The sequence below is a fragment of the Vombatus ursinus genome, unplaced genomic scaffold (genome assembly GCF_900497805.2).
Source record: "Vombatus ursinus unplaced genomic scaffold, bare-nosed wombat genome assembly UNPS02014778.1, whole genome shotgun sequence".
NCBI classification, from domain to species: Eukaryota; Metazoa; Chordata; class Mammalia; order Diprotodontia; family Vombatidae; genus Vombatus; species Vombatus ursinus.
The window spans coordinates 46,512,198-46,526,119 of NW_020954556.1; the positions used below are offsets into that span (position 1 = coordinate 46,512,198).

Consider the following 13,922-nt stretch of genomic DNA (forward strand, 5'->3'; position numbering starts at 1 on the left):
TCTCCCCATCCTTCAAAACCCTTTACATGATCCAACCATTTTTTCTAGCTATCATCCCATATCTCTCCTCCCTGTAGTGGCTAAGTTCCTTGAAAAAGTCATATATGGTAGGTGCCTCCATTTCCTTTTCCTCTCTTTTTTGGAGGGGAAGAAGGAAGAATACAAAATGTTTATTTTAAAAGCTTAATTTCAAAGAAGTTAATTTTGTCTATTTGTTTTTTGCTTTTTTTTTTTTTTTTGGCTAGGCAATGGGGTTAAGTGACTTGCCCAGGTCACACAGCTAGTGAGTGTTTTGTGTCTGAGGGCAGATTTGAACTCAAGACCTCCTAACTCCAAGGCCGGAGCTTATCCACTGTGCCACCTAGCTGCCCCTAATTTTGTCTATTTGCGAAACCTGTTTAAATACTACGCTTTTTTTTTTTGCTAACTAGGCTGAATTTTTCATGTTTACAGATAATTCTCATCACCATAATTTAAACTAGATGATAATTTTTAATTTTTATCATCCAAATATATTTCCCTTTCAAATAAATTGCTTTTAAAAATGAAAGCCCTAACAAAAATATATTCAGATGGCCCTCAATTGTTTATTTCTTGATGATATTCTGTGGCTGACCACTTCTTCCTTAGTTACCTGCAGCAGGACACCTCCCCGCTTGCTTCAGTTGTCAAAAGGTAGTTCCTTTGGCAATAGATTATGCTTGCCCTTGATTCCTATCAATGCTAGAAAAGTTCAACTTAAGCTTATAATTATTTTGCTCCACTTGCTCAGTTTTTGATAGCATCTTTGTAAAACTATTGTAGTTAAAAGTTTTGTAGAAATATAGCACATTTTTTTGTTTGTTTGTTTTAAAGATTGGCTGGATTCAGATGCCATCAAGCTTTTCTTTTATACTAGACCAGTGCCCCTAGAAAAATACCTCACTGGGGATATATTCTTTCCAGCATCTGAAAGATCTCTGGGCTCCCACTCTTTCCTACTTAATTTATGAAGCCCATGGCAAACAGGTAGATGCTCAATATCAACTCCTTCCTCCATAATTCCCACTTCATCTGCTGCCTCCCGGATCATAGTTTCCTCTACCATATAGTTCCCCTATGTTCTGCCAAAGTTTCCACTCTTCATCAGACTGTAGTTAGAAGGTTGTTGATTATAGTTTCCAAAATCATCGTAGTTTCCACTACCATAACTGCCTCCTCCATATTTGTCATAACCACTTCTATAGCCCCCACCCTGTTTACCATATTCTTTATCACCATAAAGGATACCTTCTTCCTCCTCTAAAACCAAGACTACCTCCAAAATTGTTACCTATTGGTCCTCTTCTGTGTCATTTGTAACCATCTTCAAATCCACAACCACTTTTATATCCATCAGATCCTCCTCTAAAATTGTTTCTTGTGCCTGGTGCGAAACTTCTGCCACCACCACAGGAATTTCCCCAAACCAAAGCTGCTTCCTAGAATTTTGAACTCCCTGTTGTTTCTCGTCTAGATAAAGCTTTTCTTACTTCTGCATTGTGTTTCTCTGATGATATAGTGTTTTTGCAATATAATTTTGTCCACAGAATCATGGGCATTAGATGTAACAAAACCAAAGTCCTTTTTTTTTTAAAAACCAGACTGTAAATGTTTTAATATTTTCAATATCAATATTTCAATATATTCAATATCAATATTCAATTATTTCAATCACTTTGATTATATTCGTTAAAATAATTTCTAAGGTGATGTTTGTCAGTATCTTCTTTAATCCCATCAACAGTTTCTTTCTGGTAAATTGAGCACCAGGTTTTCCAGATCCATCTCTGGCTATTGCTCTGTTAAGGTCAACCATTAGTCTATCAGTTGAATGAAGTCTTGCAGACATGGTTGTATCTACTTCAGCCATAGATGAAAAATGTATGGAAACCTTCATGAATTTTCATGTCATCCTTATGAAGGGACCATGCCAATCTTTTCTGTATAATTACAATGTCAGTATATGTGCTGCCTGATTAAGTATCTCTCACTCTCTTAGAAACCCTCTGCAGTTTGGCTTCTGATCTTACCACTTAAAGAAATTATTATTAATAACCAATAATCTGGAGAGGTCCAGAGTTCTTCCCTTCTTCTGAAGTCCTGATTTTAAAAAGTAGTCTCTAGAACAGACAGGACTGACAATGAGATTGAATTAACACTCTTCAATCTTGATCAGACCCCACCCAACCTTAAGGAATTTAATCTACTCAACCTGGAATGGAGGATGATCCTTTTGTCTATATAGCCCAAGGCTGGGGGTGGTTTGAGTATAGAAATAGTTTCTCTGTTCAAGGGTAACATGATGTCACTCTCAGCCCCTATTTTTAGTATAGCTCATCTCCCATTATGTTAGTCGTTCAGAGTTGATTGCCACCTCTCAGGAATACCTACTCTTTGAAGGGTATATAAACTATGAGCACACCACCATGATTGTCTTTGGTCCAAGAGAGAGATGGCCAAATGACCATTCTTTTATTAATAATACATGGCCTTATTAATAAAATGATTAAATTACCCAGAAACTATGTCTCTCAAATCTTTTTCATCGTCACACCATTCAATAGAAATTGGTGTCTCCAAAGTTACCAACGATCTTAATTGCCAAATCTATTGGACTTTTCTCAGTCCTCATCCTCCTTTACCTCTCTGCAGCCTTTGATACTGACAATAACTCTCTTCTCTTGGATAATCTCTTCTCTAGGTTTTCGTGACTCTACCCTCTTCTGAGTCTCCTCTTACTTTTCTGACCTCTCCCCAGCCTCTGCTGGATGAAGATCCAGGACGTCCAGTAATTGGATGTCCTCCAAGGCAGTCTGGAGCACTTCTATACTATCTCTCCAGGTTATCTCATCAGTTTCTATGTATTCAATGATCTTTTCTATGCAAATGATTTTCTGGTTTTTTTTATCTAGCCCTTATCTCTCTCCTGACCTCAAGTTTTGCTTCATCTTTCTTCAGAAAGTGAGCATCCTAAGGGCAGGAACTGTTATCCCCAGTGCTTAACACCATGTCTGCCACTTTTTGTTGTTCTGTTGTTTTCAGTTGTGTTTGACTCTTTCTGACTCCATATGGGGTTTTCTTAGCAAAGATACCAAAGTGGTTTGCCACTTCCTTCTCCAGCTCATTTTACAGCCGAAGAAACTGAGGCAAACAGGGCTAAATGACTTGCCCAGGGTCACACAGCTAGTAAGTGTCTGAGGCCAGATTTGAATTCTGGAAGATGAGTCGTCCTGACTCCTAGTCCAACACTCCATCCACTGTGCCACCTAGCTGCCCCCATCTGGCACTTAGGAAGGGTTTAAAACGAAGAACAAAAACTGCAGCTCAAACCCAGTCTTAGAATTGTGGAGGCAGAGCCGATACATCATCTGCCATGTGCTCACAGACACCTGGTGGCCTGCATGGAGAAAGCAGCAAACCATTCCTTCTTTACTGAAGGGTAGCGGCTCAAAATAGTCCTAATGTAATTTGCAGCTGGAAGAGAAGAGAGTCTAGTGAGGGTGGAGTAACTTCCTTTTAAGTATTCGCTGAATCATCAGCTCTTCTAGTCTGCGACGAAAAAGTGGGCTTGCTTTGTCATCTCAAAGTGCCAAGCCCGCTCAGTACTGAGTCACATACATGCGGTCAGCCAAAAGCAGGAAGGACATGCCTAGAGATGGCCTTGATTACAAAAATAAAAGGAAAATGGTTTTAAAGTTTGATTGTTTGTTGGGTGGTGGTTTGTTTGTTTTTTAATATAGTGATGATGCACTCCCAAGGAACTAATTAATCTCTATAGAGTGCCTGCTACGTGCCTAGTGTAGTACTAGGCACCGTAAGGGATTTGAGAAGAAATGTATAGGACAGTGGTGTCGCACCCAAGTAGAAACAGGGGCCACCAAATTGTATATAAGGATCTTTGAGACCACATGTTGACTTAGAAAACCACATATTAACATTATCTATGTTTTACTGCATTTTTATTTTGTTAACTATTTCCCAATTAAATTTTAATTTGGTTCAGGCAGTGAGCCACATGTTTGACATGATTGGTATAGGAGAATAGGTTTGAGGCCATCTTGGATCTGCCACTTACTTGGCATTTGATGTTGGGAAAGTCATTCCCCCTCGCCCCCACCTCAGTTTCTTTATCTGTAAAAGGGGGGAGTTGGATTAGGTGATCTTTAAGATCCCTAACATTCAGTGATCCTGTGGAAACTGCTTAAGACACTTCTATGTGATCCTTTGACATTTTGTAAGTAAGTTCCATTTTTTATTACTTGGAGCCCATCTTGTTATTTTGACTGAGACAGTTTTAATTTGCCTATAGACCTCACCAGCTGATTGGATGATCTCTTCCTCTCCCACCGTGCCTCGGCCTCCCCTGACTGTATACTATGATAGTTTGTTACCCTTAGCACAAAGCCTTCTTTGCCCAGAGAGGCCAAAGTGGGAACTTGAGGCAGCTTGCCCGTCATCCTGCATCTAGAGATAAAGCCTATCCCTGTTCAAATGTTCAAGGGAGAACTCCCCATCTTTGTTTCAAGGTTAAGAAAACCCCTTCATCACTAAGAGGTAATGCACCATCCCCAGCCAGATGGTCAGAGGAAATGCCCTAGAGGCATCTTATAAGAACTCCACATGAACCCCCAGCTAATAGAGCAATCACAGATGGTTCCTGCACTGCTTGATCGGCTCCCACTCTCAGCAGAGGTCCAGAGGTCCTTCGGGCATCACCTAAGTCCTCCCACAGGCCTCCCCCGGGGCTCTGCCCCTCTCCCTTCCCCTGCCCTCATTTAGGTTTGGCTGTTGCTGCGCCACTCGCCTCTGGAACTGTTGCAGCCTCCCCACACCCTGCCAGTATTTCTACGCGTCAATGCTTTACTAGTAAAGCCTCCTGCAATCGCCTCCAGAGTGGTCCCTTCCTGACAGAATCCAACAGAACCAGCTGAATGGGTCAAACTGGAGTCATGAGCATCTTCCTTTAATTCATGAGCTGCTGACGAAAGCTGTGACTCTGATTCCCAGCCCCATTACCTCCCTGGATGGAGAAGAACGCATAGCCTTGCTCAGCCTCGCCTCCTTTCTGAACTGTGTCCTCCAGGGGCAGGGAGTCCTGTGATCTTTGCATCTCCTTATCCCTCAAGTTCATGAACTGCTTATTGTCCAGAAGAGGAGCTGCTCAGACAGGCACCCCGCCCCCATGCCACCCCCACATCCTGATATGCATGGCACCCCCACATCCTGATATGCATGGCACCAAGAGTCCGGCTTCCAGCTTGGCTGGGGGTACCTCATGGATCAAACAGCAGGTCTCCCCTTTTCTGCTATAGCCATAAATTGCTGACCAGAGTCTTGGTAGCCACCCCATATCCTGATAAGACTCTTAACACTAGGGCTGAGGGTGCCAAGGCCGTGCCTCAACAATAGGAAACTCCTTTTTTCCCCTCTAGATTCATGAGTGCCGATCAAGGGTGTCACTAGGGCACCTAGCAGCCATACCTTTGCAGGCAAGATTTCCTACCCTCACTAAAGAGAGCAAAGGCCAGGATCTGAACCATGGGCCTGGGCAACAGGAAACCCTTTTTCCCTCATGGCCAAGGCAAAGCCAATGAATTTCAGGCGACATAGCTGGAGTAGGACAAGGCTTATAGCCACTTGTAGAACAGTTTTTGCTCTGAAGAACTGTGAGGAGAACTAACACCGGTGAAACAGTGAAAAAACTATTAACTATGCTAAACCGCGTGACAAATGCAAAAGGAGTTTGGAGAAGACAGCAACAAGTATGCCTAGGGTAGTCAGGGAGGCTTCTTGGAGGAGGTGCAACTCACATCTCCTGTGCTTTTGAAACACTTAGAAAGCGAAGAAGAAATAAAGCTCAGCACAACCTGATCAGTTCCATTTGCTGCATGGAGACCCCAAGCAATGTTGTAAAGCCCTCAATGTCTATCTTTGATGCCTTCATCCTCCCTTTTCTGCCCATCTCCCTTCCCCTACTGATTCTTTTTTTTCCTTTATTTTATTGAGGTGCTTGTTTTTAACATTGCAATCATTTTACTGATTATTCCCTTTCATGAGCAGTCTCTTATAATAAAGTAAAAGAGTTTAAATAAAGCTAATGATACAGTTGCCTTATTTGAAAATGCATGTAAAATTTCACATCTGTAACCCTCCCCTCTCTATTCTAAAAAAATTAACAGAAATCTTTTTTTTCCTCCCTCCTACTCCACACTCCATTGAGAACAAACAAAAAAACCAAAACAAAATTTTTTATAACAAATATGCAGTCAAGCAAAACAACTCTCTTAGTGGCTATATTCCACAGCAATGTGTCTCATTCTGCACCCTAAACCCAGCACCTCTCCATAATGAATAGTGCTTTCCATCACTGACCCTCTAGAACGTGAATTGTCACTGTATTGAACATAGTTCCTAAAGTTTTCAAAGGTGTTTGTTTTTATAGTGTTGTTGTCATTGTATAAAGCTTATTTTACAGATGAGGAAACTGAGGCAACACTGTATAAACAACATGTATAAACATATTGTTGTCCTGGTTCTGCTCATTTCATTCTCCTTCAGTTTATAGAAGTCATCAAAATTGTTGTTCTAGAACAAATCGTTCTTCTGGTGGGGCTTCTCTTCATTCTGCATGAGTTCATCTAAGTCTTTTCACATCTATTTGAAATCATCCATTTCCTCATTCTAACAAGCCCAACAATACTTCCTCACATTCATATTCCATCTGCCCTAGATATCTCTTATGTTCTGTTCCCACAGTGTTCAGAAAGCTAACAAATAAATAAACGAATGAATAAATAAATAAAGAGTAGCTAGCATTCATATATGCTTTGGGGACAGCTAGTTGGTGCAGTGGATAGAGAGCCCTGCCTAGAGTCAGGAAGACCTGATTTCAAATCCAGCCTCAGACACTTATTAGCTGTGTGACCCTGAGCAAGTCACTTAACTTTTCCTCAGTTTCCTCATCTATAAAATGAACTGTGGAAGGAAATGGCAAAAACCACTCCAATATCTTTGCCAAGAAAACCCCAAATGCAGTTGAACAGGACTGAAAGACTGAACAACAATAGATAGGGCTTTAAGGTATATAGAGCACTTTCCATATGTTATCTCATTTGATTCTCATAAAAACTCAATAAGTGCTATTATTTTACAAATTATTATTTTACAAACCTGAGGCTGAGAGAGATTAAGTGACTTGCCCTAGGGTCCTTCAGCTAGTAGAAATCAAGATTTGAATTTTTGTTCAATCTTTTCGGTTGTGTCCAACCCTTCAAGACCCCATTTCATGTTTTCTTGGCAAAGATACTAGAGTGGTTTGCAATTTCTTCTCCAGCTTATTTTACAGATGAGGAAACTGAGGCAAACAGGGTTAAGTGACTTACCCAGGGTCACACAGCTGGTAAGTGTCTGAGGCCAGATTTTTTTTTTTGGTAAGGCAATTGCAGTTAAGTGACTTGCCCAAGGTCACACAGCTAGTATGTGTCAAGTCTTTTGGTCTGAGGCCAGATTTGAACTCAGGTCCTCCTGACTTCAGGGCCGGTGCTCTATCCACTGTGCCACCTAGCTGCCCCCTCTGAGGCCAGATTTGAACTCAGGTCTTCCTGACTCTGTGTCCTGGTCCTCTGTCCACTCTGTCACCTAGTAGTCCTAAGATTTGAATTTAGGTCTCCTCTTTCAATTGCATCACCCTGCCAGGAGCCACTGAGTTTAGGGTACTGCAGTCCGGGGGATTTGCATTTTAATAGGGTACTTTTGGAATCCTGAAAACCTCCTGGATTCAGAGGAATGACTCTTCTCTTCTCCCATCATTTTTAGCTTTCTAATTTCTATTCTTATCCTTTAAGGCCCTGTTCAAATGCTGCTTTTGTCATGAAGCCTTCCTTAATTAGAAATAATTTTTCTTTTTTTTACCTTCTGAAGATGTGGGGGAGGAGTAAGGAACAGAGAGAATTTGAAACTAGAAAGTAAATTAAATTAAATTAAAAAAAAAAAACCACTTTCTGCCACACGTGATTCTTACCAAATGATACCCTGTATCATAGATATTTGTGTATGTCTCGTCTGCCATCACACTATAAGCCCCAGCAGTGGGATTTAAGGCACCAGGCCAAGCCAGGGTAGGGGTTATGGTTTTGAGTAGAGCAATGTGGAACTAGGTGAGTCAGAGGACCTGGGTTCAAATCTCATCTCTCACTACTCGTATGACCTTGAGAAAGTCATGTAAACTCCCCGGGCCTGAGTTTCCACATCTGTAGAATGATGCTCTCGGAGGTTCCTTTCCGCTCTCGATTTATAATCCTTTTATTCTTTTGAGCTTCTTTTATGTCTTGCTTGGCACAAGGCTCTCTTTTTGGACGACGGGCCAGACGGGCCCTTGCTCAGAGGGAGCTCGGCACCCAAAGTATTTTACAAATCCAGAGACGAGAGCTGCGGTGAAGAGCCAGACTTCCTCCCTGTCCCTTCTTCCTTGGCGGGCTGTCTCCAGAGGTCAGGATGTACAAGGCGGCTGAAGCCCTTGTTCTTGGGGGCACATTTTCTAGAGCAGGAGTTTCCCCTAAACCCTAAGGAGGGTCTGTCTGTAGTTGAGAATTTTGCACAGCAGAGGGCACCACGGACCTGCCTCTCAGGTTGGAGCTCTTCTCTCTACAAAGGGCGGAATTAGGAGCAAGGAGGGAGACGACAAATCTCTAACTCTCCCTTCTCTTCCTCTCCTCCCTTCCCAGGTAGTGGCACTGGGCCAGAGCCCCAGGGGCTTGAGCTGGAGTTAAGGTTTTGGGGACAGGTCAGGGGACTGCCAGTCTGAGGGATTAGACACAGTTTGTGACTGAGTCACCCCTGGGCAGTTCTTTGTGCCTTACTTGGAACAGTCTTCTTTCTGGAGATGGGAGTTAGGGTTGAAGGGAGACAGAAGGGGCCTTTCCCCAAGGAAGGCCATTGGAGAATGGGCAGTCCTTGAGCAGGCATCAGAAGCAAGCTTCTTAATCCCCTGCCCTAAATTTCCTGTCACCCCAGATCTAGCTTTTGCTTAGAGGCTCAAATTTCCCCTTCCTTTCTGTGACCCACAGCCTATGATGAAAGCCACACTAGCCATACCCTCTGCATGGCCCTATCATCTCCCTTGAGATTTTTCCCACAGAGGTTAATTTCCCAGGTCAATTCTTACCCCTTTTTTTGAAACATTTCCTGATCACACCCAGTCAGAAGTTGTGACCTTTCCCTTCTTTGGGCTCCTTTTTACAGAACTTTGCCTCTACCTCTTATATATACTGCCATATTATAATTCATATGATCATAGATTTGGAAATGGAAGGGAATTTATTGAGTCTATAATCCAACCCTTTTATTTTATAGATGAGGAAAGGGAGGAACCCCACCTCTTTCTCAGAAAGACAACATTGTTTATGACTTCCCTGACAGTAGACAAGTAGAATGTGTACTTACTAGTTCCACAAATTGCTTCATATTCTGATGAGGTTCAATCGTCATCTGGGGTCTCATTTCTCCTATTTCCATTACATACCTCTTCCTCAAGGTTATAAATTCCTAGAGTTCGAGAACCATGTTTACATCCCCGACAAAACCTAGCAAAGAGAGATACAAAGTATTATAAGACATAGGAGCATAGATCTACAGATGGAAGGGAACTTGGAGGTAACTTAATCCAACATCTTCATTTTACAGGTAATGAGAAGACTGGCTAGTGAGGGCCTACCCCTTAGAGCATGGAATGGTTTACCTTTCCTGGTGGGTTATACAAAAGCATGTGCGCTATTCTCTGTCTGCTGCTAATCCCATAGATGGAACTTTGGAAGCCAGTTTTGGCCATGATGACTCATAATTAGTAACATGTGATGATGAAAAGTATTATGGTTGGCTGAAGAATTAGAAGGACTTATGATGCAGGAAATGCTGAGCAGGAACTAAGTGTGTGCACAAACAGGTTCAAGGAGATAAGCTCTCCTCTTCTTCTCTGGCAGCTTTAGAATGAAGACCTACTGTAAGTCACCAGTGATGGGCAAAAACAGCCACCATTTGCCCCATGCACCTACCACATGTTCATGAATGCATGCTTCCTGTCTCTTTTGTATTTAGATCTTAGGTCAATGAATATCTGAAGATGGAATGGACCAGATTATAACCTAGGGAGTTTCGAAAGATTGGGAGAGCCAATAGAGATCAGAGCTGGTGGCAGAGACTACCAAAATCGTTAGCAGCAATAGCCCAGGTTAGTGAGGGGACAACTTAGCAGCTAAGCTTGATATAGCCCTGCAGTAGATTGTCCCATCAACCAATACACTGAGTCTAACAAAGAGCCAGATCACTTGATCATGGAAGCCCATTGTCCCTAGACAAACTTGATGGAGTCCCTGAGAAGGGAGAAAAGGATTCCCAGGGACAAGAGCTGTGAGATACTCCTCAGCCCCATACACATCTGCTATCCCTAGGGACAATGTGTGTGCAGGGGGAAGGTGTACATACTGGTTTGGGTGCCATCATTTTGTCCTATACCTTCTCAGTAAATATCCTTTTGTAAAGGCTACTTGATGTCAACTTGGTCATTTATTTGGGGAGCCCAACAGATGAGCTCTTATGGGATATAACATAAGAAGCCATAACCCTTCAGGGTTACTCTTTTAGGGGAGTGTAAGTAACAGCCATCCTCCATGGACCCAACCTGTTAGTCCAGTGTGAATGGGGAGAGTGAACCCAGAAAGAATACAACATAAAGATGAAAGAAGTTCATGAATGACCCATAGCTAGTAAGTGGAAGAATGAGGATTTGAACTCTAATTCTGTGGCTCCAAATTAAGTACTTTTCCCATAAGACCTTGCCGTCTGCCCTCAAGGAGCTTATAATTGAATTGAGGAAATGAGACACATATTGCTTTTTTTCTTTTTTTTTTAATTGTCCAGCATCTTTTCAAATGTGTATGTCATAGGTGCTAAAAAAAAAAAAAAAAGATCCCAAGCAGCAGGCATTACAGGAGTCCCGGGCGAGTACAAGGAAACTATTCATAGAGGGTTTGGGATTGAAGCTAGGCCTTGCAGAATGACTTTAGAGAGAAAGGCTGAAGCAAGGAGGAAGAGCATTTTAGGAATGAGCATGGAAAGAGGAAATGCATAGAGACAAAAATGTACATAGATTTCAGGGGGTTGAGTATCTCTTGCTGGTGGCTGGAGATCAGGAAAGTCTCAAACAAGGATGTCTGTGTGCTTTCCAATATATTCAGGCCCCAGGTGTCTGGGAAGCGACCCTTCATTCATTTATTCATTCATTCATTCCTTAAAACAAATATTGGATGAACTCTTAGGCAAACATTGTGCAGAGGGCAAGCTCAGAGTGCTTTTGTGCTGAGTTTCCTTTATCTTTATTTGTTTTCTCTTTCAACAGAGACCAAAGGAGGCATTTTTTAGCAATGGTCATTGGACCTCAGAAGGTGGGGTATGAGTATGCAATTCCACTCTTAGAAAGAGAAAAAAGCCTGTCTTGTGGGTGAGTTCCCTTTCTAATCCTTTATTCTAATATAGAACTTGATATTTTTCAAAGCTCTTTCACATTTGTAATCCCACAAGATTTATCCTTATGATAGCTCTACAAGACAAATTATGTCCATTTGATGGATGAAGAGATTGAGGCCCAGAAAGGAGATTGAATTTGTTCATGGTTTCACAGAAAGCTAATAAGAGGAGATCAAGGTCTAGAACAGAGGTCTCGTGATTCCTAGTTCGGGGTTCCAGGTGTCGGAGACAAGACACTAATTTGAGAGCCCTGGATGAGTGGAAGAGGGAATAGATGTTAAGCTTGGTCACTAGAGACTCCTGGGACATTGCTCATTCAGAAAGACATTCTAATCTATGCCTCCCAAATCAGTCTTTCTGTAATCTCTTCCTTGTAAATACTAATTCAGTTCCTAACTAGATTTCTCTCTCTCCATTCAGCTGGCCACCCACCCTACTCCAAACCCTCATTTCTACTTGCATAGACTATTTCTGTAACCTAATTATTCTCTCTTCTTCCAGTTTCTCTTCTCGCCAACACTTCTTCCCACACCTTCCTTAAGCTCAGATTTGACCATTCCATTTCCCTACTCAAGAAATTTCTGTGGCTCCCAGGTACCTCAAGGATAAAATACAAACTCTCCAGTTTGGCATTTAACATTCTTAACAATCTGGGGCCAATTTATATTTCCAGATGGATTTAACATCATTGCCCTTCATGCACTCTATATTCCAGGCAAAATGGCTTACTTCTACGCACACAACATTCCATCCCCTGCTTCATGCCTTCATACAATCTGTCTGCTATAAATGAATGAATTAATTAAAAAAATATATTAAGTTCTTGCTAAATGCAAAACACTGTCCTAAGTACTTGGGATACAAATAGAAAAATAGCCAAGCCTGGTGGAACACATCTGTAGACCCTGCTACTGGGGAGGCTGAGGCTGGTGGATCCATTGAGCTCAAGAATTCTGAATTGAGGAAGGGTGCTACCAGAATGCCCAAGGAGGGGTGAATTGCCCTAGGTCAGAAAAACAGAGCAGATTAAAGCTCCTATGTTAATCAATATTAGGACTGATCCTGTGAGTCCATGAGTGGCCCTCATTTCCAGTCTGTGCAAGATAGGGAGACTCAGTCTCAAAACAACAACAACAGAAACGAACAACAAATAGAAAACCAGAGGCAGAGAGCAAAACCTTGCTCTCAAGGAGCTCACATCCTAAAGGGGGGGCACCATAAGGTTTCATCAGCAAGTCAGATGGAAAGGTCCCATGATCCTTAGGGTGCAGCGACAAAGCAGATGGTGATGGCTTTTTTTTTTTTTAATGTCATTTCCAATGAAAGAATGTTTCCAGTGTTGAACATTTAACAGTGCTGAGGACTTTGGTGGTGAGAACTTTCTATTCTGGGTACGGCTCACAGGTTGTTAACAACAACCACAACTATGGCTGCCGCCGTTGTGCCAGGTCACATATCCACGAAATTGCTTCTGGGGATTATGCCTTCAAGAGCTGGACTGGAAGCAGGACCTGGGGCTTGGCCTCCTGGACTCCCTTCGAGCCTCAACTACCCCTTGAGGATACCCCTTGATACCCCTTGAGGAGACTTTTACTGATTTCCTCAGTTGTTAGTTCACTCCCATAAATTATATACACACACACTAGATAGATATACACACATATATATGTATACACACATATACACGTGCATGCGTGTATAACATATGTATATACTATCATAACATGCATGTGCACGTGTACATAATGTATATGTGATATCTGCATATATAATGTGTATGTGTACAACCTATGTAATGTGTATGTATGCATATATAATATGCATTATGCATTGTACACATATGCATATATACCCATACGTACACACATACATACACATATAGCTATGCGTATATATGGGTGTATATGTATATAATATATGTGTGATATATACATTATATGTACATGTGTGTACATAATGTATGTCATGTATACACATATGCAGACATGCCCATGTGTATGTGCATGTATATATGCATGTGGGCACATGTATATTGTAATGTGTATTATATATGCACGTGAACATACATGCAACACATACAAACATTATATATGTATGAGCCATGTGTTTATGTATGCATACACATATATGTGTGCACGTACACACTTGCATAGATGATCATATGTGTATACACATTATATACCTATCCACATATATACATATTGTATATACATGTGTATATACGTGTGTGTGTGTGTGTGTGTAAAATATATCTTTATCTGAGTATATGTTCTCCTCCCATACCATCCATACTTCAAGGGCAGGAATGTCATTAGCAGCTGAGAAAATGGGCAAAGGCCCCTGAAGAAGCTGGCATTTGGGCTGAATCTTGGAAGAAGGAA

At 41.7% G+C, this 13,922-nt stretch overlaps 1 non-coding gene and 1 pseudogene across 1 annotated transcript; both read right to left on the minus strand.

Annotated features, from left to right (window-relative positions):
* Nucleotides 1-1,022: 1,022 nt before the first annotated feature.
* On the minus strand, nucleotides 1,023-1,918 carry LOC114045168 (annotated as a pseudogene).
* On the minus strand, nucleotides 1,899-2,005 carry LOC114045561. Its single transcript, XR_003569392.1, has one exon. It is a non-coding gene; the product is annotated as a U6 spliceosomal RNA (small nuclear RNA).
* Nucleotides 2,006-13,922: the final 11,917 nt, after the last annotated feature.